Here is a 25,448-nt window from a genome sequence, read left to right on the forward strand (position 1 = left end):
TCTCAACGGAGAATACGTTTATATATATGTGTGTGTGTGCGCGTATATATATATATATATATATATATATATATATATATATTTCTCCGCCGAAATCACTTTTAAACCCATTTCCACCTTTTTTTCCCTTCTCTTCCTCTTACTTTTTTTTCACGTTTTTTTACGTTTTTCTCCTTTTCGCCTCTTTTCTGGGCGTATTATTCTTCTTTTTCTTCTTTTTTTTCGTCTAATGCATACCCCATCAGTGCAGCAATGCTTATTCAATACCGCCAGCAGATGGAGACACTGGGGGATAATTTTCTAAGGATTTATACTGATTTTTCCTGTCTGAATTTGTCGCACAGAAAGTTGCAGGCCAAATATGTGTGACATTTCTGCGACTTTAGCTTCTAGAGCATTTTTACAACATTATACATAGGTGCTGAATACATAAAAAGCGACTGTTCAGCGACAGACAAGTCGCATCGGCTGAAAGTAGGCCAGAATGTCAGTCCATGTTGGAGCAGGTTTAGATACAGTCTAAAGCATAGATCTCAAAGTCTGTGCACAGAATTTAGCAAGGGCCTCGCACCTTCTGATGCATCAGGTAGGTGCACTATAGCATAGCCTAACCCTCTGTACTTTGGTCTATATTGATGCGGGACATAGACAGCCAGCTGATGACCAATCCATTAGTGCAATGGATGGCTGGAAGCATTTGTCTTTGCCTTTGCAATACCACAGAAGCAATGCATGGTCAATGTACAGCAATGACACACCTGTGTGAACAGCCAGGAGACCCCCCCATGTTATGTTACATAGTTACATAGTTAGTACGGTCGAAAAAAGACATATGTCCATCAAGTTCAACCAGGGAATTAAGGGGTAGGGGTGTGGCGCGATATTGGGGAAGGGATGAGATTTTATATTTCTTCATAAGCATTAATCTTATTTTGTCAATTAGGAACATTCAGCACCCACCCGCTATCAAGGCAGCTGCCTATCATGTCATGCCCTACCTGCACAGGTGTGCTGGCTACTCAAATGATCCAATTAAGGAGGCCATTTAGTCAGCAGCAGCAGAAGTCCTGTGCCTGGACGCTCCAACAGCGGCCAGACACAAGCAGAAGCAGCAGAAGCAGCAGCAGCACCACCTTTTGTTTTTTGGCTGCAGCAGCAGCAGCAGCAGCAAGGCCCACAGGGCTGGCTAGCTGGCTAGCCAGCAAGCAGGTAGCAATGAAAGTAGGAATCTTTCTTTTTAACCCTGTAAGGGGGTGGTGCACTGTACCCGAAGATACTGCCATATCGGGTCAATGCATAGGGCGACGGAAGCAAGCTTCGAAATCGGCCCCCGTTCTCAAAAATCCATTTAATATATGGTCCCCAGATAGGGGACGTATCAGATATTAAACTGATAAGAACAGATACTACACTTGATCTTAGCCAAAAGGCCGAGAAGCGATAACCGTGAAAGGGGCGGGCCCAACAAGGTCCCCTTCATGGGCACTATCACTGCTTGCTGTCAGGGAGGCTGCCAGACAATTTTCCATGCACACTCTGGGCTGGGGGGCAGTCAACCACCAGTACACACAGCAGAACCTAAACCCATACCATTATTGCTAAGCAGCAAGACAGGGGCCCATTGCACTCCCACGGGGCCTTTTTAAATGCAATCCATAACCCGGATTTGCCAGGAACCCTTCTTACTCCTCCTACTTGCATGTGACACTGGGCTTAGGATCTGCATAGGAAACACACACACAAGCACACACCTACCTTTGTTGCCTGCAGATGCCTCCTTGGCTGTCCCCAAACGGTATCAAACCAACACCCACGGGAAGCTGTAAGCATAGAGGACATGCCTGCACCCCATTGGACTTACCTGTGTGGGTTAAATCCGGGTTATTTGACAACCTATGGCGGTGATGGTTCTGCTCAGGCAGAGCAGTGCTGATGCTCCTCATAAAGCTGTCGCTGCTGTGAAGGTTCTAGGTGACATCACAATCCCTATGGTTACATACACAACAAAGCTGGGTTGTTGTTGTTTACACTCTGCAAGGCCTGTGGAAGTGAGTGACATCATAGCACTGTAGTTCTGAGGGTTCTAGATGGATGCAACAATCTCCTGTTGCTTCTATGAAGGCCATAATAGACGACATCACCAAACAGCTCCATAGTCACATACACAGCAAAGGAGAGATGTTGTTTACACCTAGTGATGTCAGTGGTATTGAGTGACATCACAGCACAGTGCTAAGGCTCCTGGGCCTGGACACAGCAGCGGCTGCAATATCTCAACGGAGAATACGTTTATATATATGTGTGTGTGTGTGCGCGTATATATATATATATATATATATATATATATATATATATATATATATTTCTCCGCCGAAATCACTTTTAAACCCATTTCCACCTTTTTTTCCCTTCTCTTCCTCTTACTTTTTTTTCACGTTTTTTTACGTTTTTCTCCTTTTCGCCTCTTTTCTGGGCGTATTATTCTTCTTTTTCTTCTTTTTTTTCGTCTAATGCATACCCCATCAGTGCAGCAATGCTTATTCAATACCGCCAGCAGATGGAGACACTGGGGGATAATTTTCTAAGGATTTATACTGATTTTTCCTGTCTGAATTTGTCGCACAGAAAGTTGCAGGCCAAATATGTGTGACATTTCTGCGACTTTAGCTTCTAGAGCATTTTTACAACATTATACATAGGTGCTGAATACATAAAAAGCGACTGTTCAGCGACAGACAAGTCGCATCGGCTGAAAGTAGGCCAGAATGTCAGTCCATGTTGGAGCAGGTTTAGATACAGTCTAAAGCATAGATCTCAAAGTCTGTGCACAGAATTTAGCAAGGGCCTCGCACCTTCTGATGCATCAGGTAGGTGCACTATAGCATAGCCTAACCCTCTGTACTTTGGTCTATATTGATGCGGGACATAGACAGCCAGCTGATGACCAATCCATTAGTGCAATGGATGGCTGGAAGCATTTGTCTTTGCCTTTGCAATACCACAGAAGCAATGCATGGTCAATGTACAGCAATGACACACCTGTGTGAACAGCCAGGAGACCCCCCCATGTTATGTTACATAGTTACATAGTTAGTACGGTCGAAAAAAGACATATGTCCATCAAGTTCAACCAGGGAATTAAGGGGTAGGGGTGTGGCGCGATATTGGGGAAGGGATGAGATTTTATATTTCTTCATAAGCATTAATCTTATTTTGTCAATTAGGAACATTCAGCACCCACCCGCTATCAAGGCAGCTGCCTATCATGTCATGCCCTACCTGCACAGGTGTGCTGGCTACTCAAATGATCCAATTAAGGAGGCCATTTAGTCAGCAGCAGCAGAAGTCCTGTGCCTGGACGCTCCAACAGCGGCCAGACACAAGCAGAAGCAGCAGAAGCAGCAGCAGCACCACCTTTTGTTTTTTGGCTGCAGCAGCAGCAGCAGCAGCAAGGCCCACAGGGCTGGCTAGCTGGCTAGCCAGCAAGCAGGTAGCAATGAAAGTAGGAATCTTTCTTTTTAACCCTGTAAGGGGGTGGTGCACTGTACCCGAAGATACTGCCATATCGGGTCAATGCATAGGGCGACGGAAGCAAGCTTCGAAATCGGCCCCCGTTCTCAAAAATCCATTTAATATATGGTCCCCAGATAGGGGACGTATCAGATATTAAACTGATAAGAACAGATACTACACTTGATCTTAGCCAAAAGGCCGAGAAGCGATAACCGTGAAAGGGGCGGGCCCAACAAGGTCCCCTTCATGGGCACTATCACTGCTTGCTGTCAGGGAGGCTGCCAGACAATTTTCCATGCACACTCTGGGCTGGGGGGCAGTCAACCACCAGTACACACAGCAGAACCTAAACCCATACCATTATTGCTAAGCAGCAAGACAGGGGCCCATTGCACTCCCACGGGGCCTTTTTAAATGCAATCCATAACCCGGATTTGCCAGGAACCCTTCTTACTCCTCCTACTTGCATGTGACACTGGGCTTAGGATCTGCATAGGAAACACACACACAAGCACACACCTACCTTTGTTGCCTGCAGATGCCTCCTTGGCTGTCCCCAAACGGTATCAAACCAACACCCACGGGAAGCTGTAAGCATAGAGGACATGCCTGCACCCCATTGGACTTACCTGTGTGGGTTAAATCCGGGTTATTTGACAACCTATGGCGGTGATGGTTCTGCTCAGGCAGAGCAGTGCTGATGCTCCTCATAAAGCTGTCGCTGCTGTGAAGGTTCTAGGTGACATCACAATCCCTATGGTTACATACACAACAAAGCTGGGTTGTTGTTGTTTACACTCTGCAAGGCCTGTGGAAGTGAGTGACATCATAGCACTGTAGTTCTGAGGGTTCTAGATGGATGCAACAATCTCCTGTTGCTTCTATGAAGGCCATAATAGACGACATCACCAAACAGCTCCATAGTCACATACACAGCAAAGGAGAGATGTTGTTTACACCTAGTGATGTCAGTGGTATTGAGTGACATCACAGCACAGTGCTAAGGCTCCTGGGCCTGGACACAGCAGCGGCTGCAATATCTCAACGGAGAATACGTTTATATATATGTGTGTGTGTGCGCGTATATATATATATATATATATATATATTTCTCCGCCGAAATCACTTTTAAACCTATTTCCACCTTTTTTTCCCTTCTCTTCCTCTTACTTTTTTTTCACGTTTTTTTACGTTTTTCTCCTTTTCGCCTCTTTTCTGGGCGTATTATTCTTCTTTTTCTTCTTTTTTTTCGTCTAATGCATACCCCATCAGTGCAGCAATGCTTATTCAATACCGCCAGCAGATGGAGACACTGGGGGATAATTTTCTAAGGATTTATACTGATTTTTCCTGTCTGAATTTGTCGCACAGAAAGTTGCAGGCCAAATATGTGTGACATTTCTGCGACTTTAGCTTCTAGAGCATTTTTACAACATTATACATAGGTGCTGAATACATAAAAAGCGACTGTTCAGCGACAGACAAGTCGCATCGGCTGAAAGTAGGCCAGAATGTCAGTCCATGTTGGAGCAGGTTTAGATACAGTCTAAAGCATAGATCTCAAAGTCTGTGCGCAGAATTTAGCAAGGGCCTCGCACCTTCTGATGCATCAGGTAGGTGCACTATAGCATAGCCTAACCCTCTGTACTTTGGTCTATATTGATGCGGGACATAGACAGCCAGCTGATGACCAATCCATTAGTGCAATGGATGGCTGGAAGCATTTGTCTTTGCCTTTGCAATACCACAGAAGCAATGCATGGTCAATGTACAGCAATGACACACCTGTGTGAACAGCCAGGAGACCCCCCCATGTTATGTTACATAGTTACATAGTTAGTACGGTCGAAAAAAGACATATGTCCATCAAGTTCAACCAGGGAATTAAGGGGTAGGGGTGTGGCGCGATATTGGGGAAGGGATGAGATTTTATATTTCTTCATAAGCATTAATCTTATTTTGTCAATTAGGAACATTCAGCACCCACCCGCTATCAAGGCAGCTGCCTATCATGTCATGCCCTACCTGCACAGGTGTGCTGGCTACTCAAATGATCCAATTAAGGAGGCCATTTAGTCAGCAGCAGCAGAAGTCCTGTGCCTGGACGCTCCAACAGCGGCCAGACACAAGCAGAAGCAGCAGAAGCAGCAGCAGCACCACCTTTTGTTTTTTGGCTGCAGCAGCAGCAAGGCCCACAGGGCTGGCTAGCTGGCTAGCCAGCAAGCAGGTAGCAATGAAAGTAGGAATCTTTCTTTTTAACCCTGTAAGGGGGTGGTGCACTGTACCCGAAGATACTGTCATATCGGGTCAATGCATAGGGCGACGGAAGCAAGCTTCGAAATCGGCCCCCGTTCTCAAAAATCCATTTAATATATGGTCCCCAGATAGGGGACGTATCAGATATTAAACTGATAAGAACAGATACTACACTTGATCTTAGCCAAAAGGCCGAGAAGCGATAACCGTGAAAGGGGCGGGCCCAACAAGGTCCCCTTCATGGGCACTATCACTGCTTGCTGTCAGGGAGGCTGCCAGACAATTTTCCATGCACACTCTGGGCTGGGGGGCAGTCAACCACCAGTACACACAGCAGAACCTAAACCCATACCATTATTGCTAAGCAGCAAGACAGGGGCCCATTGCACTCCCACGGGGCCTTTTTAAATGCAATCCATAACCCGGATTTGCCAGGAACCCTTCTTACTCCTCCTACTTGCATGTGACACTGGGCTTAGGATCTGCATAGGAAACACACACACAAGCACACACCTACCTTTGTTGCCTGCAGATGCCTCCTTGGCTGTCCCCAAACGGTATCAAACCAACACCCACGGGAAGCTGTAAGCATAGAGGACATGCCTGCACCCCATTGGACTTACCTGTGTGGGTTAAATCCGGGTTATTTGACAACCTATGGCGGTGATGGTTCTGCTCAGGCAGAGCAGTGCTGATGCTCCTCATAAAGCTGTCGCTGCTGTGAAGGTTCTAGGTGACATCACAATCCCTATGGTTACATACACAACAAAGCTGGGTTGTTGTTGTTTACACTCTGCAAGGCCTGTGGAAGTGAGTGACATCATAGCACTGTAGTTCTGAGGGTTCTAGATGGATGCAACAATCTCCTGTTGCTTCTATGAAGGCCATAATAGACGACATCACCAAACAGCTCCATAGTCACATACACAGCAAAGGAGAGATGTTGTTTACACCTAGTGATGTCAGTGGTATTGAGTGACATCACAGCACAGTGCTAAGGCTCCTGGGCCTGGACACAGCAGCGGCTGCAATATCTCAACGGAGAATACGTTTATATATATGTGTGTGTGTGCGCGTATATATATATATATATATATATATATATATATATATATATATATATATTTCTCCGCCGAAATCACTTTTAAACCCATTTCCACCTTTTTTTCCCTTCTCTTCCTCTTACTTTTTTTTCACGTTTTTTTACGTTTTTCTCCTTTTCGCCTCTTTTCTGGGCGTATTATTCTTCTTTTTCTTCTTTTTTTTCGTCTAATGCATACCCCATCAGTGCAGCAATGCTTATTCAATACCGCCAGCAGATGGAGACACTGGGGGATAATTTTCTAAGGATTTATACTGATTTTTCCTGTCTGAATTTGTCGCACAGAAAGTTGCAGGCCAAATATGTGTGACATTTCTGCGACTTTAGCTTCTAGAGCATTTTTACAACATTATACATAGGTGCTGAATACATAAAAAGCGACTGTTCAGCGACAGACAAGTCGCATCGGCTGAAAGTAGGCCAGAATGTCAGTCCATGTTGGAGCAGGTTTAGATACAGTCTAAAGCATAGATCTCAAAGTCTGTGCACAGAATTTAGCAAGGGCCTCGCACCTTCTGATGCATCAGGTAGGTGCACTATAGCATAGCCTAACCCTCTGTACTTTGGTCTATATTGATGCGGGACATAGACAGCCAGCTGATGACCAATCCATTAGTGCAATGGATGGCTGGAAGCATTTGTCTTTGCCTTTGCAATACCACAGAAGCAATGCATGGTCAATGTACAGCAATGACACACCTGTGTGAACAGCCAGGAGACCCCCCCCCCCCCCCATGTTATGTTACATAGTTACATAGTTAGTACGGTCGAAAAAAGACATATGTCCATCAAGTTCAACCAGGGAATTAAGGGGTAGGGGTGTGGCGCGATATTGGGGAAGGGATGAGATTTTATATTTCTTCATAAGCATTAATCTTATTTTGTCAATTAGGAACATTCAGCACCCACCCGCTATCAAGGCAGCTGCCTATCATGTCATGCCCTACCTGCACAGGTGTGCTGGCTACTCAAATGATCCAATTAAGGAGGCCATTTAGTCAGCAGCAGCAGAAGTCCTGTGCCTGGACGCTCCAACAGCGGCCAGACACAAGCAGAAGCAGCAGAAGCAGCAGCAGCACCACCTTTTGTTTTTTGGCTGCAGCAGCAGCAGCAGCAAGGCCCACAGGGCTGGCTAGCTGGCTAGCCAGCAAGCAGGTAGCAATGAAAGTAGGAATCTTTCTTTTTAATCCTGTAAGGGGGTGGTGCACTGTACCCGAAGATACTGCCATATCGGGTCAATGCATAGGGCGACGGAAGCAAGCTTCGAAATCGGCCCCCGTTCTCAAAAATCCATTTAATATATGGTCCCCAGATAGGGGACGTATCAGATATTAAACTGATAAGAACAGATACTACACTTGATCTTAGCCAAAAGGCCGAGAAGCGATAACCGTCAAAGGGGCGGGCCCAACAAGGTCCCCTTCATGGGCACTATCACTGCTTGCTGTCAGGGAGGCTGCCAGACAATTTTCCATGCACACTCTGGGCTGGGGGGCAGTCAACCACCAGTACACACAGCAGAACCTAAACCCATACCATTATTGCTAAGCAGCAAGACAGGGGCCCATTGCACTCCCACGGGGCCTTTTTAAATGCAATCCATAACCCGGATTTGCCAGGAACCCTTCTTACTCCTCCTACTTGCATGTGACACTGGGCTTAGGATCTGCATAGGAAACACACACACAAGCACACACCTACCTTTGTTGCCTGCAGATGCCTCCTTGGCTGTCCCCAAACGGTATCAAACCAACACCCACGGGAAGCTGTAAGCATAGAGGACATGCCTGCACCCCATTGGACTTACCTGTGTGGGTTAAATCCGGGTTATTTGACAACCTATGGCGGTGATGGTTCTGCTCAGGCAGAGCAGTGCTGATGCTCCTCATAAAGCTGTCGCTGCTGTGAAGGTTCTAGGTGACATCACAATCCCTATGGTTACATACACAACAAAGCTGGGTTGTTGTTGTTTACACTCTGCAAGGCCTGTGGAAGTGAGTGACATCATAGCACTGTAGTTCTGAGGGTTCTAGATGGATGCAACAATCTCCTGTTGCTTCTATGAAGGCCATAATAGACGACATCACCAAACAGCTCCATAGTCACATACACAGCAAAGGAGAGATGTTGTTTACACCTAGTGATGTCAGTGGTATTGAGTGACATCACAGCACAGTGCTAAGGCTCCTGGGCCTGGACACAGCAGCGGCTGCAATATCTCAACGGAGAATACGTTTATATATATGTGTGTGTGTGCGCGTATATATATATATATATATATATATATATATATATATATATATATATATTTCTCCGCCGAAATCACTTTTAAACCCATTTCCACCTTTTTTTCCCTTCTCTTCCTCTTACTTTTTTTTCACGTTTTTTTACGTTTTTCTCCTTTTCGCCTCTTTTCTGGGCGTATTATTCTTCTTTTTCTTCTTTTTTTTCGTCTGATGCATACCCCATCAGTGCAGCAATGCTTATTCAATACCGCCAGCAGATGGAGACACTGGGGGATAATTTTCTAAGGATTTATACTGATTTTTCCTGTCTGAATTTGTCGCACAGAAAGTTGCAGGCCAAATATGTGTGACATTTCTGCGACTTTAGCTTCTAGATCATTTTTACAACATTATACATAGGTGCTGAATACATAAAAAGCGACTGTTCAGCGACAGACAAGTCGCATCGGCTGAAAGTAGGCCAGAATGTCAGTCCATGTTGGAGCAGGTTTAGATACAGTCTAAAGCATAGATCTCAAAGTCTGTGCACAGAATTTAGCAAGGGCCTCGCACCTTCTGATGCATCAGGTAGGTGCACTATAGCATAGCCTAACCCTCTGTACTTTGGTCTATATTGATGCGGGACATAGACAGCCAGCTGATGACCAATCCATTAGTGCAATGGATGGCTGGAAGCATTTGTCTTTGCCTTTGCAATACCACAGAAGCAATGCATGGTCAATGTACAGCAATGACACACCTGTGTGAACAGCCAGGAGACCCCCCCATGTTATGTTACATAGTTACATAGTTAGTACGGTCGAAAAAAGACATATGTCCATCAAGTTCAACCAGGGAATTAAGGGGTAGGGGTGTGGCGCGATATTGGGGAAGGGATGAGATTTTATATTTCTTCATAAGCATTAATCTTATTTTGTCAATTAGGAACATTCAGCACCCACCCGCTATCAAGGCAGCTGCCTATCATGTCATGCCCTACCTGCACAGGTGTGCTGGCTACTCAAATGATCCAATTAAGGAGGCCATTTAGTCAGCAGCAGCAGAAGTCCTGTGCCTGGACGCTCCAACAGCGGCCAGACACAATCAGAAGCAGCAGAAGCAGCAGCAGCACCACCTTTTGTTTTTTGGCTGCAGCAGCAGCAGCAGCAGCAAGGCCCACAGGGCTGGCTAGCTGGCTAGCCAGCAAGCAGGTAGCAATGAAAGTAGGAATCTTTCTTTTTAACCCTGTAAGGGGGTGGTGCACTGTACCCGAAGATACTGCCATATCGGGTCAATGCATAGGGCGACGGAAGCAAGCTTCGAAATCGGCCCCCGTTCTCAAAAATCCATTTAATATATGGTCCCCAGATAGGGGACGTATCAGATATTAAACTGATAAGAACAGATACTACACTTGATCTTAGCCAAAAGGCCGAGAAGCGATAACCGTGAAAGGGGCGGGCCCAACAAGGTCCCCTTCATGGGCACTATCACTGCTTGCTGTCAGGGAGGCTGCCAGACAATTTTCCATGCACACTCTGGGCTGGGGGGCAGTCAACCACCAGTACACACAGCAGAACCTAAACCCATACCATTATTGCTAAGCAGCAAGACAGGGGCCCATTGCACTCCCACGGGGCCTTTTTAAATGCAATCCATAACCCGGATTTGCCAGGAACCCTTCTTACTCCTCCTACTTGCATGTGACACTGGGCTTAGGATCTGCATAGGAAACACACACACAAGCACACACCTACCTTTGTTGCCTGCAGATGCCTCCTTGGCTGTCCCCAAACGGTATCAAACCAACACCCACGGGAAGCTGTAAGCATAGAGGACATGCCTGCACCCCATTGGACTTACCTGTGTGGGTTAAATCCGGGTTATTTGACAACCTATGGCGGTGATGGTTCTGCTCAGGCAGAGCAGTGCTGATGCTCCTCATAAAGCTGTCGCTGCTGTGAAGGTTCTAGGTGACATCACAATCCCTATGGTTACATACACAACAAAGCTGGGTTGTTGTTGTTTACACTCTGCAAGGCCTGTGGAAGTGAGTGACATCATAGCACTGTAGTTCTGAGGGTTCTAGATGGATGCAACAATCTCCTGTTGCTTCTATGAAGGCCATAATAGACGACATCACCAAACAGCTCCATAGTCACATACACAGCAAAGGAGAGATGTTGTTTACACCTAGTGATGTCAGTGGTATTGAGTGACATCACAGCACAGTGCTAAGGCTCCTGGGCCTGGACACAGCAGCGGCTGCAATATCTCAACGGAGAATACGTTTATATATATGTGTTTGTGTGCGCGTATATATATATATATATATATATATATATATATATATATAGCAACAGAAGAATGCAGCAGCACACTGCCAGCACAAGGATATAGGTGCAACATGAATATGTAGTTAAAACATGGAGAGCTATACAGCTATGGTGTAATAGATGCAAATGTGAAACTATGAGATAGTGAGGCACTTAGCTCGCAAATTTGTCTCCGCCGGCGGTCAAATAGCTTGGACCGTCCCACCGCGATAAGGTAGCCTCCTGGGACGGACCCTACACTGTGAATATGCCTCTGTGTGAACAGTTCAGTAAGCATGGCAGGATCTGGAACATCCAAGCCACCTTATATACACACCTGATAGAGGTGGGTGGGGTGCAAGGCCAACATGGAGGTAGCCACTCCCCCGTATGTGCAATACAGACAAAGAATAAGTCAGCCAGCACTTTAGTTGATACCAAACTATTATATGGACCTGGCCTACAGGTGCACGCTACTAGGCTAGATATACAGCAACAGAAGAATGCAGCAGCACACTGCCAGCACAAGGATATAGGTGCAACATGAATATGTAGTTAAAACATGGAGAGCTATACAGCTATGGTGTAATAGATGCAAATGTGAAACTATGAGATAGTGAGGCACTTAGCTCGCAAATTTGTCTCCGCCGGCGGTCAAATAGCTTGGACCGTCCCACCGCGATAAGGTAGCCTCCTGGGACGGACCCTACACTGTGAATATGCCTCTGTGTGAACAGTTCAGTAAGCATGTAAGCATCTATATATATATATATATTTCTCCGCCGAAATCACTTTTAAACCCATTTCCACCTTTTTTTCCCTTCTCTTCCTCTTACTTTTTTTTCACGTTTTTTTACGTTTTTCTCCTTTTCGCCTCTTTTCTGGGCGTATTATTCTTCTTTTTCTTCTTTTTTTTCGTCTAATGCATACCCCATCAGTGCAGCAATGCTTATTCAATACCGCCAGCAGATGGAGACACTGGGGGATAATTTTCTAAGGATTTATACTGATTTTTCCTGTCTGAATTTGTCGCACAGAAAGTTGCAGGCCAAATATGTGTGACATTTCTGCGACTTTAGCTTCTAGAGCATTTTTACAACATTATACATAGGTGCTGAATACATAAAAAGCGACTGTTCAGCGACAGACAAGTCGCATCGGCTGAAAGTAGGCCAGAATGTCAGTCCATGTTGGAGCAGGTTTAGATACAGTCTAAAGTATAGATCTCAAAGTCTGTGCACAGAATTTAGCAAGGGCCTCGCACCTTCTGATGCATCAGGTAGGTGCACAATAGCATAGCCTAACCCTCTGTACTTTGGTCTATATTGATGCGGGACATAGACAGCCAGCTGATGACCAATCCATTAGTGCAATGGATGGCTGGAAGCATTTGTCTTTGCCTTTGCAATACCACAGAAGCAATGCATGGTCAATGTACAGCAATGACACACCTGTGTGAACAGCCAGGAGACCCCCCCCCCCCATGTTATGTTACATAGTTACATAGTTAGTACGGTCGAAAAAAGACATATGTCCATCAAGTTCAACCAGGGAATTAAGGGGTAGGGGTGTGGCGCGATATTGGGGAAGGGATGAGATTTTATATTTCTTCATAAGCATTAATCTTATTTTGTCAATTAGGAACATTCAGCACCCACCCGCTATCAAGGCAGCTGCCTATCATGTCATGCCCTACCTGCACAGGTGTGCTGGCTACTCAAATGATCCAATTAAGGAGGCCATTTAGTCAGCAGCAGCAGAAGTCCTGTGCCTGGACGCTCCAACAGCGGCCAGACACAAGCAGAAGCAGCAGAAGCAGCAGCAGCAGCAGCAGCACCACCTTTTGTTTTTTGGCTGCAGCAGCAAGGCCCACAGGGCTGGCTAGCTGGCTAGCCAGCAAGCAGGTAGCAATGAAAGTAGGAATCTTTCTTTTTAACCCTGTAAGGGGGTGGTGCACTGTACCCGAAGATACTGCCATATCGGGTCAATGCATAGGGCGACGGAAGCAAGCTTCAAAATCGGCCCCCGTTCTCAAAAATCCATTTAATATATGGTCCCCAGATAGGGGACGTATCAGATATTAAACTGATAAGAACAGATACTACACTTGATCTTAGCCAAAAGGCCGAGAAGCGATAACCGTGAAAGGGGCGGGCCCAACAAGGTCCCCTTCATGGGCACTATCACTGCTTGCTGTCAGGGAGGCTGCCAGACAATTTTCCATGCACACTCTGGGCTGGGGGGCAGTCAACCACCAGTACACACAGCAGAACCTAAACCCATACCATTATTGCTAAGCAGCAAGACAGGGGCCCATTGCACTCCCACGGGGCCTTTTTAAATGCAATCCATAACCCGGATTTGCCAGGAACCCTTCTTACTCCTCCTACTTGCATGTGACACTGGGCTTAGGATCTGCATAGGAAACACACACACAAGCACACACCTACCTTTGTTGCCTGCAGATGCCTCCTTGGCTGTCCCCAAACGGTATCAAACCAACACCCACGGGAAGCTGTAAGCATAGAGGACATGCCTGCACCCCATTGGACTTACCTGTGTGGGTTAAATCCGGGTTATTTGACAACCTATGGCGGTGATGGTTCTGCTCAGGCAGAGCAGTGCTGATGCTCCTCATAAAGCTGTCGCTGCTGTGAAGGTTCTAGGTGACATCACAAATCCCTATGGTTACATACACAACAAAGCTGGGTTGTTGTTGTTTACACTCTGCAAGGCCTGTGGAAGTGAGTGACATCATAGCACTGTAGTTCTGAGGGTTCTAGATGGATGCAACAATCTCCTGTTGCTTCTATGAAGGCCATAATAGACGACATCACCAAACAGCTCCATAGTCACATACACAGCAAAGGAGAGATGTTGTTTACACCTAGTGATGTCAGTGGTATTGAGTGACATCACAGCACAGTGCTAAGGCTCCTGGGCCTGGACACAGCAGCGGCTGCAATATCTCAACGGAGAATACGTTTATATATATGTGTGTGTGTGCGCGTATATATATATATATATATATATATATATATATATATATATATATATTTCTCCGCCGAAATCACTTTTAAACCCATTTCCACCTTTTTTTCCCTTCTCTTCCTCTTACTTTTTTTTCACGTTTTTTTACGTTTTTCTCCTTTTCGCCTCTTTTCTGGGCGTATTATTCTTCTTTTTCTTCTTTTTTTTCGTCTAATGCATACCCCATCAGTGCAGCAATGCTTATTCAATACCGCCAGCAGATGGAGACACTGGGGGATAATTTTCTAAGGATTTATACTGATTTTTCCTGTCTGAATTTGTCGCACAGAAAGTTGCAGGCCAAATATGTGTGACATTTCTGCGACTTTAGCTTCTAGAGCATTTTTACAACATTATACATAGGTGCTGAATACATAAAAAGCGACTGTTCAGCGACAGACAAGTCGCATCGGCTGAAAGTAGGCCAGAATGTCAGTCCATGTTGGAGCAGGTTTAGATACAGTCTAAAGTATAGATCTCAAAGTCTGTGCACAGAATTTAGCAAGGGCCTCGCACCTTCTGATGCATCAGGTAGGTGCACAATAGCATAGCCTAACCCTCTGTACTTTGGTCTATATTGATGCGGGACATAGACAGCCAGCTGATGACCAATCCATTAGTGCAATGGATGGCTGGAAGCATTTGTCTTTGCCTTTGCAATACCACAGAAGCAATGCATGGTCAATGTACAGCAATGACACACCTGTGTGAACAGCCAGGAGACCCCCCCCCCCATGTTATGTTACATAGTTACATAGTTAGTACGGTCGAAAAAAGACATATGTCCATCAAGTTCAACCAGGGAATTAAGGGGTAGGGGTGTGGCGCGATATTGGGGAAGGGATGAGATTTTATATTTCTTCATAAGCATTAATCTTATTTTGTCAATTAGGAACATTCAGCACCCACCCGCTATCAAGGCAGCTGCCTATCATGTCATGCCCTACCTGCACAGGTGTGCTGGCTACTCAAATGATCCAATTAAGGAGGCCATTTAGTCAGCAGCAGCAGAAGTCCTGTGCCTGGACGCTCCAACAGCGGCCAGACACAAGCAGAAGCAGCAGAAGCAGCAGCAGCAGCAGCACCACCTTTTGTTTTTTGGCTGCAGCAGCAAGGCCCACAGGGCTGGCTAGCTGGCTAGCCAGCAAGCAGGTAGCAATGAAAGTAGGAATCTTTCTTTTTAACCCTGTAAGGGGGTGGTGCACTGTACCCGAAGATACTGCCATATCGGGTCAATGCATAGGGCGACGGAAGCAAGCTTCGAAATCGGCCCCCGTTCTCAAAAATCCATTTAATATATGGTCCCCAGATAGGGGACGTATCAGATATTAAACTGATAAGAACAGATACTACACTTGATCTTAGCCAAAAGGCCGAGAAGCGATAACCGTGAAAGGGGCGGGCCCAACAAGGTCCCCTTCATGGGCACTATCACTGCTTGCTGTCAGGGAGGCTGCCAGACAATTTTCCATGCACACTCTGGGCTGGGGGGCAGTCAACCACCAGTACACACAGCAGAACCTAAACCCATACCATTATTGCTAAGCAGCAAGACAGGGGCCCATTGCACTCCCACGGGGCCTTTTTAAATGCAATCCATAACCCGGATTTGCCAGGAACCCTTCTTACTCCTCCTACTTGCATGTGACACTGGGCTTAGGATCTGCATAGGAAACACACACACAAGCACACACCTACCTTTGTTGCCTGCAGATGCCTCCTTGGCTGTCCCCAAACGGTATCAAACCAACACCCACGGGAAGCTGTAAGCATAGAGGACATGCCTGCACCCCATTGGACTTACCTGTGTGGGTTAAATCCGGGTTATTTGACAACCTATGGCGGTGATGGTTCTGCTCAGGCAGAGCAGTGCTGATGCTCCTCATAAAGCTGTCGCTGCTGTGAAGGTTCTAGGTGACATCACAAATCCCTATGGTTACATACACAACAAAGCTGGGTTGTTGTTGTTTACACTCTGCAAGGCCTGTGGAAGTGAGTGACATCATAGCACTGTAGTTCTGAGGGTTCTAGATGGATGCAACAATCTCCTGTTGCTTCTATGAAGGCCATAATAGACGACATCACCAAACAGCTCCATAGTCACATACACAGCAAAGGAGAGATGTTGTTTACACCTAGTGATGTCAGTGGTATTGAGTGACATCACAGCACAGTGCTAAGGCTCCTGGGCCTGGACACAGCAGCGGCTGCAATATCTCAACGGAGAATACGTTTATATCTATGTGTGTGTGTGCGCATATATATATATATATATATATATATATATATATATATATATATATTTCTCCGCCGAAATCACTTTTAAACCCATTTCCACCTTTTTTTCCCTTCTCTTCCTCTTACTTTTTTTTCACGTTTTTTTACGTTTTTCTCCTTTTCGCCTCTTTTCTGGGCGTATTATTCTTCTTTTTCTTCTTTTTTTTCGTCTAATGCATACCCCATCAGTGCAGCAATGCTTATTCAATACCGCCAGCAGATGGAGACACTGGGGGATAATTTTCTAAGGATTTATACTGATTTTTCCTGTCTGAATTTGTCGCACAGAAAGTTGCAGGCCAAATATGTGTGACATTTCTGCGACTTTAGCTTCTAGAGCATTTTTACAACATTATACATAGGTGCTGAATACATAAAAAGCGACTGTTCAGCGACAGACAAGTCGCATCGGCTGAAAGTAGGCCAGAATGTCAGTCCATGTTGGAGCAGGTTTAGATACAGTCTAAAGTATAGATCTCAAAGTCTGTGCACAGAATTTAGCAAGGGCCTCGCACCTTCTGATGCATCAGGTAGGTGCACAATAGCATAGCCTAACCCTCTGTACTTTGGTCTATATTGATGCGGGACATAGACAGCCAGCTGATGACCAATCCATTAGTGCAATGGATGGCTGGAAGCATTTGTCTTTGCCTTTGCAATACCACAGAAGCAATGCATGGTCAATGTACAGCAATGACACACCTGTGTGAACAGCCAGGAGACCCCCCCCCCCATGTTATGTTACATAGTTACATAGTTAGTACGGTCGAAAAAAGACATATGTCCATCAAGTTCAACCAGGGAATTAAGGGGTAGGGGTGTGGCGCGATATTGGGGAAGGGATGAGATTTTATATTTCTTCATAAGCATTAATCTTATTTTGTCAATTAGGAACATTCAGCACCCACCCGCTATCAAGGCAGCTGCCTATCATGTCATGCCCTACCTGCACAGGTGTGCTGGCTACTCAAATGATCCAATTAAGGAGGCCATTTAGTCAGCAGCAGCAGAAGTCCTGTGCCTGGACGCTCCAACAGCGGCCAGACACAAGCAGAAGCAGCAGAAGCAGCAGCAGCAGCAGCACCACCTTTTGTTTTTTGGCTGCAGCAGCAAGGCCCACAGGGCTGGCTAGCCAGCAAGCAGGTAGCAATGAAAGTAGGAATCTTTCTTTTTAACCCTGTAAGGGGGTGGTGCACTGTACCCGAAGATACTGCCATATCGGGTCAATGCATAGGGCGACGGAAGCAAGCTTCGAAATCGGCCCCCGTTCTCAAAAATCCATTTAATATATGGTCCCCAGATAGGGGACGTATCAGATATTAAACTGATAAGAACAGATACTACACTTGATCTTAGCCAAAAGGCCGAGAAGCGATAACCGTGAAAGGGGCGGGCCCAACAAGGTCCCCTTCATGGGCACTATCACTGCTTGCTGTCAGGGAGGCTGCCAGACAATTTTCCATGCACACTCTGGGCTGGGGGGCAGTCAACCACCAGTACACACAGCAGAACCTAAACCCATACCATTATTGCTAAGCAGCAAGACAGGGGCCCATTGCACTCCCACGGGGCCTTTTTAAATGCAATCCATAACCCGGATTTGCCAGGAACCCTTCTTACTCCTCCTACTTGCATGTGACACTGGGCTTAGGATCTGCATAGGAAACACACACACAAGCACACACCTACCTTTGTTGCCTGCAGATGCCTCCTTGGCTGTCCCCAAACGGTATCAAACCAACACCCACGGGAAGCTGTAAGCATAGAGGACATGCCTGCACCCCATTGGACTTACCTGTGTGGGTTAAATCCGGGTTATTTGACAACCTATGGCGGTGATGGTTCTGCTCAGGCAGAGCAGTGCTGATGCTCCTCATAAAGCTGTCGCTGCTGTGAAGGTTCTAGGTGACATCACAAATCCCTATGGTTACATACACAACAAAGCTGGGTTGTTGTTGTTTACACTCTGCAAGGCCTGTGGAAGTGAGTGACATCATAGCACTGTAGTTCTGAGGGTTCTAGATGGATGCAACAATCTCCTGTTGCTTCTATGAAGGCCATAATAGACGACATCACCAAACAGCTCCATAGTCACATACACAGCAAAGGAGAGATGTTGTTTACACCTAGTGATGTCAGTGGTATTGAGTGACATCACAGCACAGTGCTAAGGCTCCTGGGCCTGGACACAGCAGCGGCTGCAATATCTCAACGGAGAATACGTTTATATATATGTGTGTGTGTGCGCGTATATATATATATATATATATATATATATATATATATATATATTTCTCCGCCGAAATCACTTTTAAACCCATTTCCACCTTTTTTTCCCTTCTCTTCCTCTTACTTTTTTTTCACGTTTTTTTACGTTTTTCTCCTTTTCGCCTCTTTTCTGGGCGTATTATTCTTCTTTTTCTTCTTTTTTTTCGTCTAATGCATACCCCATCAGTGCAGCAATGCTTATTCAATACCGCCAGCAGATGGAGACACTGGGGGATAATTTTCTAAGGATTTATACTGATTTTTCCTGTCTGAATTTGTCGCACAGAAAGTTGCAGGCCAAATATGTGTGACATTTCTGCGACTTTAGCTTCTAGAGCATTTTTACAACATTATACATAGGTGCTGAATACATAAAAAGCGACTGTTCAGCGACAGACAAGTCGCATCGGCTGAAAGTAGGCCAGAATGTCAGTCCATGTTGGAGCAGGTTTAGATACAGTCTAAAGTATAGATCTCAAAGTCTGTGCACAGAATTTAGCAAGGGCCTCGCACCTTCTGATGCATCAGGTAGGTGCACAATAGCATAGCCTAACCCTCTGTACTTTGGTCTATATTGATGCGGGACATAGACAGCCAGCTGATGACCAATCCATTAGTGCAATGGATGGCTGGAAGCATTTGTCTTTGCCTTTGCAATACCACAGAAGCAATGCATGGTCAATGTACAGCAATGACACACCTGTGTGAACAGCCAGGAGACCCCCCCCCCATGTTATGTTACATAGTTACATAGTTAGTACGGTCGAAAAAAGACATATGTCCATCAAGTTCAACCAGGGAATTAAGGGGTAGGGGTGTGGCGCGATATTGGGGAAGGGATGATATTTTATATTTCTTCATAAGCATTAATCTTATTTTGTCAATTAGGAACATTCAGCACCCACCCGCTATCAAGGCAGCTGCCTATCATGTCATGCCCTACCTGCACAGGTGTGCTGGCTACTCAAATGATCCAATTAAGGAGGCCATTTAGTCAGCAGCAGCAGAAGTCCTGTGCCTGGACGCTCCAACAGCGGCCAGACACAAGCAGAAGCAGCAGAAGCAGCAGCAGCAGCAGCACCACCTTTTGTTTTTTGGCTGCAGCAGCAAGGCCCACAGGGCTGGCTAGCTGGCTAGCCAGCAAGCAGGTAGCAATGAAAGTAGGAATCTTTCTTTTTAACCCTGTAAGGGGGTGGTGCACTGTACCCGAAGATACTGCCATATCGGGTCAATGCATAGGGCGACGGAAGCAAGCTTCGAAATCGGCCCCCGTTCTCAAAAATCCATTTAATATATGGTCCCCAGATAGGGGACGTATCAGATATTAAACTGATAAGAACAGATACTACACTTGATCTTAGCCAAAAGGCCGAGAAGCGATAACCGTGAAAGGGGCGGGCCCAACAAGGTCCCCTTCATGGGCACTATCACTGCTTGCTGTCAGGGAGGCTGCCAGACAATTTTCCATGCACACTCTGGGCTGAGGGGCAGTCAACCACCAGTACACACAACAGAACCTAAACCCATACCATTATTGCTAAGCAGCAAGACAGGGGCCCATTGCACTCCCACGGGGCCTTTTTAAATGCAATCCATAACCCGGATTTGCCAGGAACCCTTCTTACTCCTCCTACTTGCATGTGACACTGGGCTTAGGATCTGCATAGGAAACACACACACAAGCACACACCTACCTTTGTTGCCTGCAGATGCCTCCTTGGCTGTCCCCAAACGGTATCAAACCAACACCCACGGGAAGCTGTAAGCATAGAGGACATGCCTGCACCCCATTGGACTTACCTGTGTGGGTTAAATCCGGGTTATTTGACAACCTATGGCGGTGATGGTTCTGCTCAGGCAGAGCAGTGCTGATGCTCCTCATAAAGCTGTCGCTGCTGTGAAGGTTCTAGGTGACATCACAAATCCCTATGGTTACATACACAACAAAGCTGGGTTGTTGTTGTTTACACTCTGCAAGGCCTGTGGAAGTGAGTGACATCATAGCACTGTAGTTCTGAGGGTTCTAGATGGATGCAACAATCTCCTGTTGCTTCTATGAAGGCCGTAATAGACGACATCACCAAACAGCTCCATAGTCACATACACAGCAAAGGAGAGATGTTGTTTACACCTAGTGATGTCAGTGGTATTGAGTGACATCACAGCACAGTGCTAAGGCTCCTGGGCCTGGACACAGCAGCGGCTGCAATATCTCAGCGGAGAATACGTTTATATATATGTGTGTGTGTGCGCGTATATATATATATATATATATATATATATATATATATATATATATTTCTCCGCCGAAATCACTTTTAAACCCATTTCCACCTTTTTTTCCCTTCTCTTCCTCTTACTTTTTTTTCACGTTTTTTTACGTTTTTCTCCTTTTCGCCTCTTTTCTGGGCGTATTATTCTTCTTTTTCTTCTTTTTTTTCGTCTAATGCATACCCCATCAGTGCAGCAATGCTTATTCAATACCGCCAGCAGATGGAGACACTGGGGGATAATTTTCTAAGGATTTATACTGATTTTTCCTGTCTGAATTTGTCGCACAGAAAGTTGCAGGCCAAATATGTGTGACATTTCTGTGACTTTAGCTTCTAGAGCATTTTTACAACATTATACATAGGTGCTGAATACATAAAAAGCGACTGTTCAGCGACAGACAAGTCGCATCGGCTGAAAGTAGGCCAGAATGTCAGTCCATGTTGGAGCAGGTTTAGATACAGTCTAAAGTATAGATCTCAAAGTCTGTGCACAGAATTTAGCAAGGGCCTCGCACCTTCTGATGCATCAGGTAGGTGCACAATAGCATAGCCTAACCCTCTGTACTTTGGTCTATATTGATGCGGGACATAGACAGCCAGCTGATGACCAATCCATTAGTGCAATGGATGGCTGGAAGCATTTGTCTTTGCCTTTGCAATACCACAGAAGCAATGCATGGTCAATGTACAGCAATGACACACCTGTGTGAACAGCCAGGAGACCCCCCCCCCCCATGTTATGTTACATAGTTACATAGTTAGTACGGTCGAAAAAAGACATATGTCCATCAAGTTCAACCAGGGAATTAAGGGGTAGGGGTGTGGCGCGATATTGGGGAAGGGATGAGATTTTATATTTCTTCATAAGCATTAATCTTATTTTGTCAATTAGGAACATTCAGCACCCACCCGCTATCAAGGCAGCTGCCTATCATGTCATGCCCTACCTGCACAGGTGTGCTGGCTACTCAAATGATCCAATTAAGGAGGCCATTTAGTCAGCAGCAGCAGAAGTCCTGTGCCTGGACGCTCCAACAGCGGCCAGACACAAGCAGAAGCAGCAGAAGCAGCAGCAGCAGCACCACCTTTTGTTTTTTGGCTGCAGCAGCAAGGCCCACAGGGCTGGCTAGCTGGCTAGCCAGCAAGCAGGTAGCAATGAAAGTAGGAATCTTTCTTTTTAACCCTGTAAGGGGGTGGTGCACTGTACCCGAAGATACTGCCATATCGGGTCAATGCATAGGGCGACGGAAGCAAGCTTCGAAATCGGCCCCCGTTCTCAAAAATCCATTTAATATATGGTCCCCAGATAGGGGACGTATCAGATATTAAACTGATAAGAACAGATACTACACTTGATCTTAGCCAAAAGGCCGAGAAGCGATAACCGTGAAAGGGGCGGGCCCAACAAGGTCCCCTTCATGGGCACTATCACTGCTTGCTGTCAGGGAGGCTGCCAGACAATTTTCCATGCACACTCTGGGCTGGGGGGCAGTCAACCACCAGTACACACAGCAGAACCTAAACCCATACCATTATTGCTAAGCAGCAAGACAGGGGCCCATTGCACTCCCACGGGGCCTTTTTAAATGCAATCCATAACCCGGATTTGCCAGGAACCCTTCTTACTCCTCCTACTTGCATGTGACACTGGGCTTAGGATCTGCATAGGAAACACACACACAAGCACACACCTACCTTTGTTGCCTGCAGATGCCTCCTTGGCTGTCCCCAAACGGTATCAAACCAACACCCACGGGAAGCTGTAAGCATAGAGGACATGCCTGCACCCCATTGGACTTACCTGTGTGGGTTAAATCCGGGTTATTTGACAACCTATGGCGGTGATGGTTCTGCTCAGGCAGAGCAGTGCTGATGCTCTCCTCATAAAGCTGTCGCTGCTGTGAAGGTTCTAGGTGACATCACAAATCCCTATGGTTACATACACAACAAAGCTGGGTTGTTGTTGTTTACACTCTGCAAGGCCTGTGGAAGTGAGTGACATCATAGCACTGTAGTTCTGAGGGTTCTAGATGGATGCAACAATCTCCTGTTGCTTCTATGAAGGCCATAATAGACGACATCACCAAACAGCTCCATAGTCACATACACAGCAAAGGAGAGATGTTGTTTACACCTAGTGATGTCAGTGGTATTGAGTGACATCACAGCACAGTGCTAAGGCTCCTGGGCCTGGACACAGCAGCGGCTGCAATATCTCAACGGAGAATACGTTTATATATATGTGTGTGTGTGCGCGTATATATATATATATATATATATATATATATATATATATATATATTTCTCCGCCGAAATCACTTTTAAACCCATTTCCACCTTTTTTTCCCTTCTCTTCCTCTTACTTTTTTTTCACGTTTTTTTACGTTTTTCTCCTTTTCGCCTCTTTTCTGGGCGTATTATTCTTCTTTTTCTTCTTTTTTTTCGTCTAATGCATACCCCATCAGTGCAGCAATGCTTATTCAATACCGCCAGCAGATGGAGACACTGGGGGATAATTTTCTAAGGATTTATACTGATTTTTCCTGTCTGAATTTGTCGCACAGAAAGTTGCAGGCCAAATATGTGTGACATTTCTGCGACTTTAGCTTCTAGAGCATTTTTACAACATTATACATAGGTGCTGAATACATAAAAAGCGACTGTTCAGCGACAGACAAGTCGCATCGGCTGAAAGTAGGCCAGAATGTCAGTCCATGTTGGAGCAGGTTTAGATACAGTCTAAAGTATAGATCTCAAAGTCTGTGCACAGAATTTAGCAAGGGCCTCGCACCTTCTGATGCATCAGGTAGGTGCACAATAGCATAGCCTAACCCTCTGTACTTTGGTCTATATTGATGCGGGACATAGACAGCCAGCTGATGACCAATCCATTAGTGCAATGGATGGCTGGAAGCATTTGTCTTTGCCTTTGCAATACCACAGAAGCAATGCATGGTCAATGTACAGCAATGACACACCTGTGTGAACAGCCAGGAGACCCCCCCCCCCCATGTTATGTTACATAGTTACATAGTTAGTACGGTCGAAAAAAGACATATGTCCATCAAGTTCAACCAGGGAATTAAGGGGTAGGGGTGTGGCGCGATATTGGGGAAGGGATGAGATTTTATATTTCTTCATAAGCATTAATCTTATTTTGTCAATTAGGAACATTCAGCACCCACCCGCTATCAAGGCAGCTGCCTATCATGTCATGCCCTACCTGCACAGGTGTGCTGGCTACTCAAATGATCCAATTAAGGAGGCCATTTAGTCAGCAGCAGCAGAAGTCCTGTGCCTGGACGCTCCAACAGCGGCCAGACACAAGCAGAAGCAGCAGAAGCAGCAGCAGCAGCAGCACCACCTTTTGTTTTTTGGCTGCAGCAGCAAGGCCCACAGGGCTGGCTAGCTGGCTAGCCAGCAAGCAGGTAGCAATGAAAGTAGGAATCTTTCTTTTTAACCCTGTAAGGGGGTGGTGCACTGTACCCGAAGATACTGCCATATCGGGTCAATGCATAGGGCGACGGAAGCAAGCTTCGAAATCGGCCCCCGTTCTCAAAAATCCATTTAATATATGGTCCCCAGATAGGGGACGTATCAGATATTAAACTGATAAGAACAGATACTACACTTGATCTTAGCCAAAAGGCCGAGAAGCGATAACCGTGAAAGGGGCAGGCCCAACAAGGTCCCCTTCATGGGCACTATCACTGCTTGCTGTCAGGGAGGCTGCCAGACAATTTTCCATGCACACTCTGGGCTGGGGGGCAGTCAACCACCAGTACACACAGCAGAACCTAAACCCATACCATTATTGCTAAGCAGCAAGACAGGGGCCCATTGCACTCCCACGGGGCCTTTTTAAATGCAATCCATAACCCGGATTTGCCAGGAACCCTTCTTACTCCTCCTACTTGCATGTGACACTGGGCTTAGGATCTGCATAGGAAACACACACACAAGCACACACCTACCTTTGTTGCCTGCAGATGCCTCCTTGGCTGTCCCCAAACGGTATCAAACCAACACCCACGGGAAGCTGTAAGCATAGAGGACATGCCTGCACCCCATTGGACTTACCTGTGTGGGTTAAATCCGGGTTATTTGACAACCTATGGCGGTGATGGTTCTGCTCAGGCAGAGCAGTGCTGATGCTCCTCATAAAGCTGTCGCTGCTGTGAAGGTTCTA

The 25,448-nt window shown here is 46.0% G+C and overlaps 11 non-coding genes across 11 annotated transcripts; all 11 read right to left on the reverse strand.

Annotated features, from left to right (window-relative positions):
• Window positions 1-1,251: 1,251 nt before the first annotated feature.
• LOC130306794 (U2 spliceosomal RNA) lies at window positions 1,252-1,442 on the reverse strand. The gene has a single exon (XR_008856088.1). It is a non-coding gene; the product is annotated as a U2 spliceosomal RNA (small nuclear RNA).
• Window positions 1,443-3,532: 2,090 nt separating this feature from the next.
• On the reverse strand, window positions 3,533-3,723 carry LOC130306795 (U2 spliceosomal RNA). The gene has a single exon (XR_008856089.1). It is a non-coding gene; the product is annotated as a U2 spliceosomal RNA (small nuclear RNA).
• Window positions 3,724-5,782: 2,059 nt separating this feature from the next.
• On the reverse strand, window positions 5,783-5,973 carry LOC130306811 (U2 spliceosomal RNA). Its single transcript, XR_008856105.1, has one exon. It is a non-coding gene; the product is annotated as a U2 spliceosomal RNA (small nuclear RNA).
• Window positions 5,974-8,068: 2,095 nt separating this feature from the next.
• On the reverse strand, window positions 8,069-8,259 carry LOC130306797 (U2 spliceosomal RNA). The gene has a single exon (XR_008856091.1). It is a non-coding gene; the product is annotated as a U2 spliceosomal RNA (small nuclear RNA).
• A 2,090-nt stretch (window positions 8,260-10,349) lies between these two features.
• LOC130306798 (U2 spliceosomal RNA) lies at window positions 10,350-10,540 on the reverse strand. Its single transcript, XR_008856092.1, has one exon. It is a non-coding gene; the product is annotated as a U2 spliceosomal RNA (small nuclear RNA).
• Window positions 10,541-13,357: 2,817 nt separating this feature from the next.
• LOC130306785 (U2 spliceosomal RNA) lies at window positions 13,358-13,548 on the reverse strand. Its single transcript, XR_008856079.1, has one exon. It is a non-coding gene; the product is annotated as a U2 spliceosomal RNA (small nuclear RNA).
• Window positions 13,549-15,635: 2,087 nt separating this feature from the next.
• On the reverse strand, window positions 15,636-15,826 carry LOC130306799 (U2 spliceosomal RNA). The gene has a single exon (XR_008856093.1). It is a non-coding gene; the product is annotated as a U2 spliceosomal RNA (small nuclear RNA).
• A 2,077-nt stretch (window positions 15,827-17,903) lies between these two features.
• LOC130306800 (U2 spliceosomal RNA) lies at window positions 17,904-18,094 on the reverse strand. Its single transcript, XR_008856094.1, has one exon. It is a non-coding gene; the product is annotated as a U2 spliceosomal RNA (small nuclear RNA).
• Window positions 18,095-20,176: 2,082 nt separating this feature from the next.
• On the reverse strand, window positions 20,177-20,367 carry LOC130306801 (U2 spliceosomal RNA). The gene has a single exon (XR_008856095.1). It is a non-coding gene; the product is annotated as a U2 spliceosomal RNA (small nuclear RNA).
• A 2,083-nt stretch (window positions 20,368-22,450) lies between these two features.
• On the reverse strand, window positions 22,451-22,641 carry LOC130306802 (U2 spliceosomal RNA). Its single transcript, XR_008856096.1, has one exon. It is a non-coding gene; the product is annotated as a U2 spliceosomal RNA (small nuclear RNA).
• A 2,088-nt stretch (window positions 22,642-24,729) lies between these two features.
• Window positions 24,730-24,920, reverse strand: LOC130306803 (U2 spliceosomal RNA). Its single transcript, XR_008856097.1, has one exon. It is a non-coding gene; the product is annotated as a U2 spliceosomal RNA (small nuclear RNA).
• Window positions 24,921-25,448: the final 528 nt, after the last annotated feature.

Source organism: Hyla sarda, unplaced genomic scaffold (assembly GCF_029499605.1).
Source record: "Hyla sarda isolate aHylSar1 unplaced genomic scaffold, aHylSar1.hap1 scaffold_1405, whole genome shotgun sequence".
NCBI classification, from domain to species: Eukaryota; Metazoa; Chordata; class Amphibia; order Anura; family Hylidae; genus Hyla; species Hyla sarda.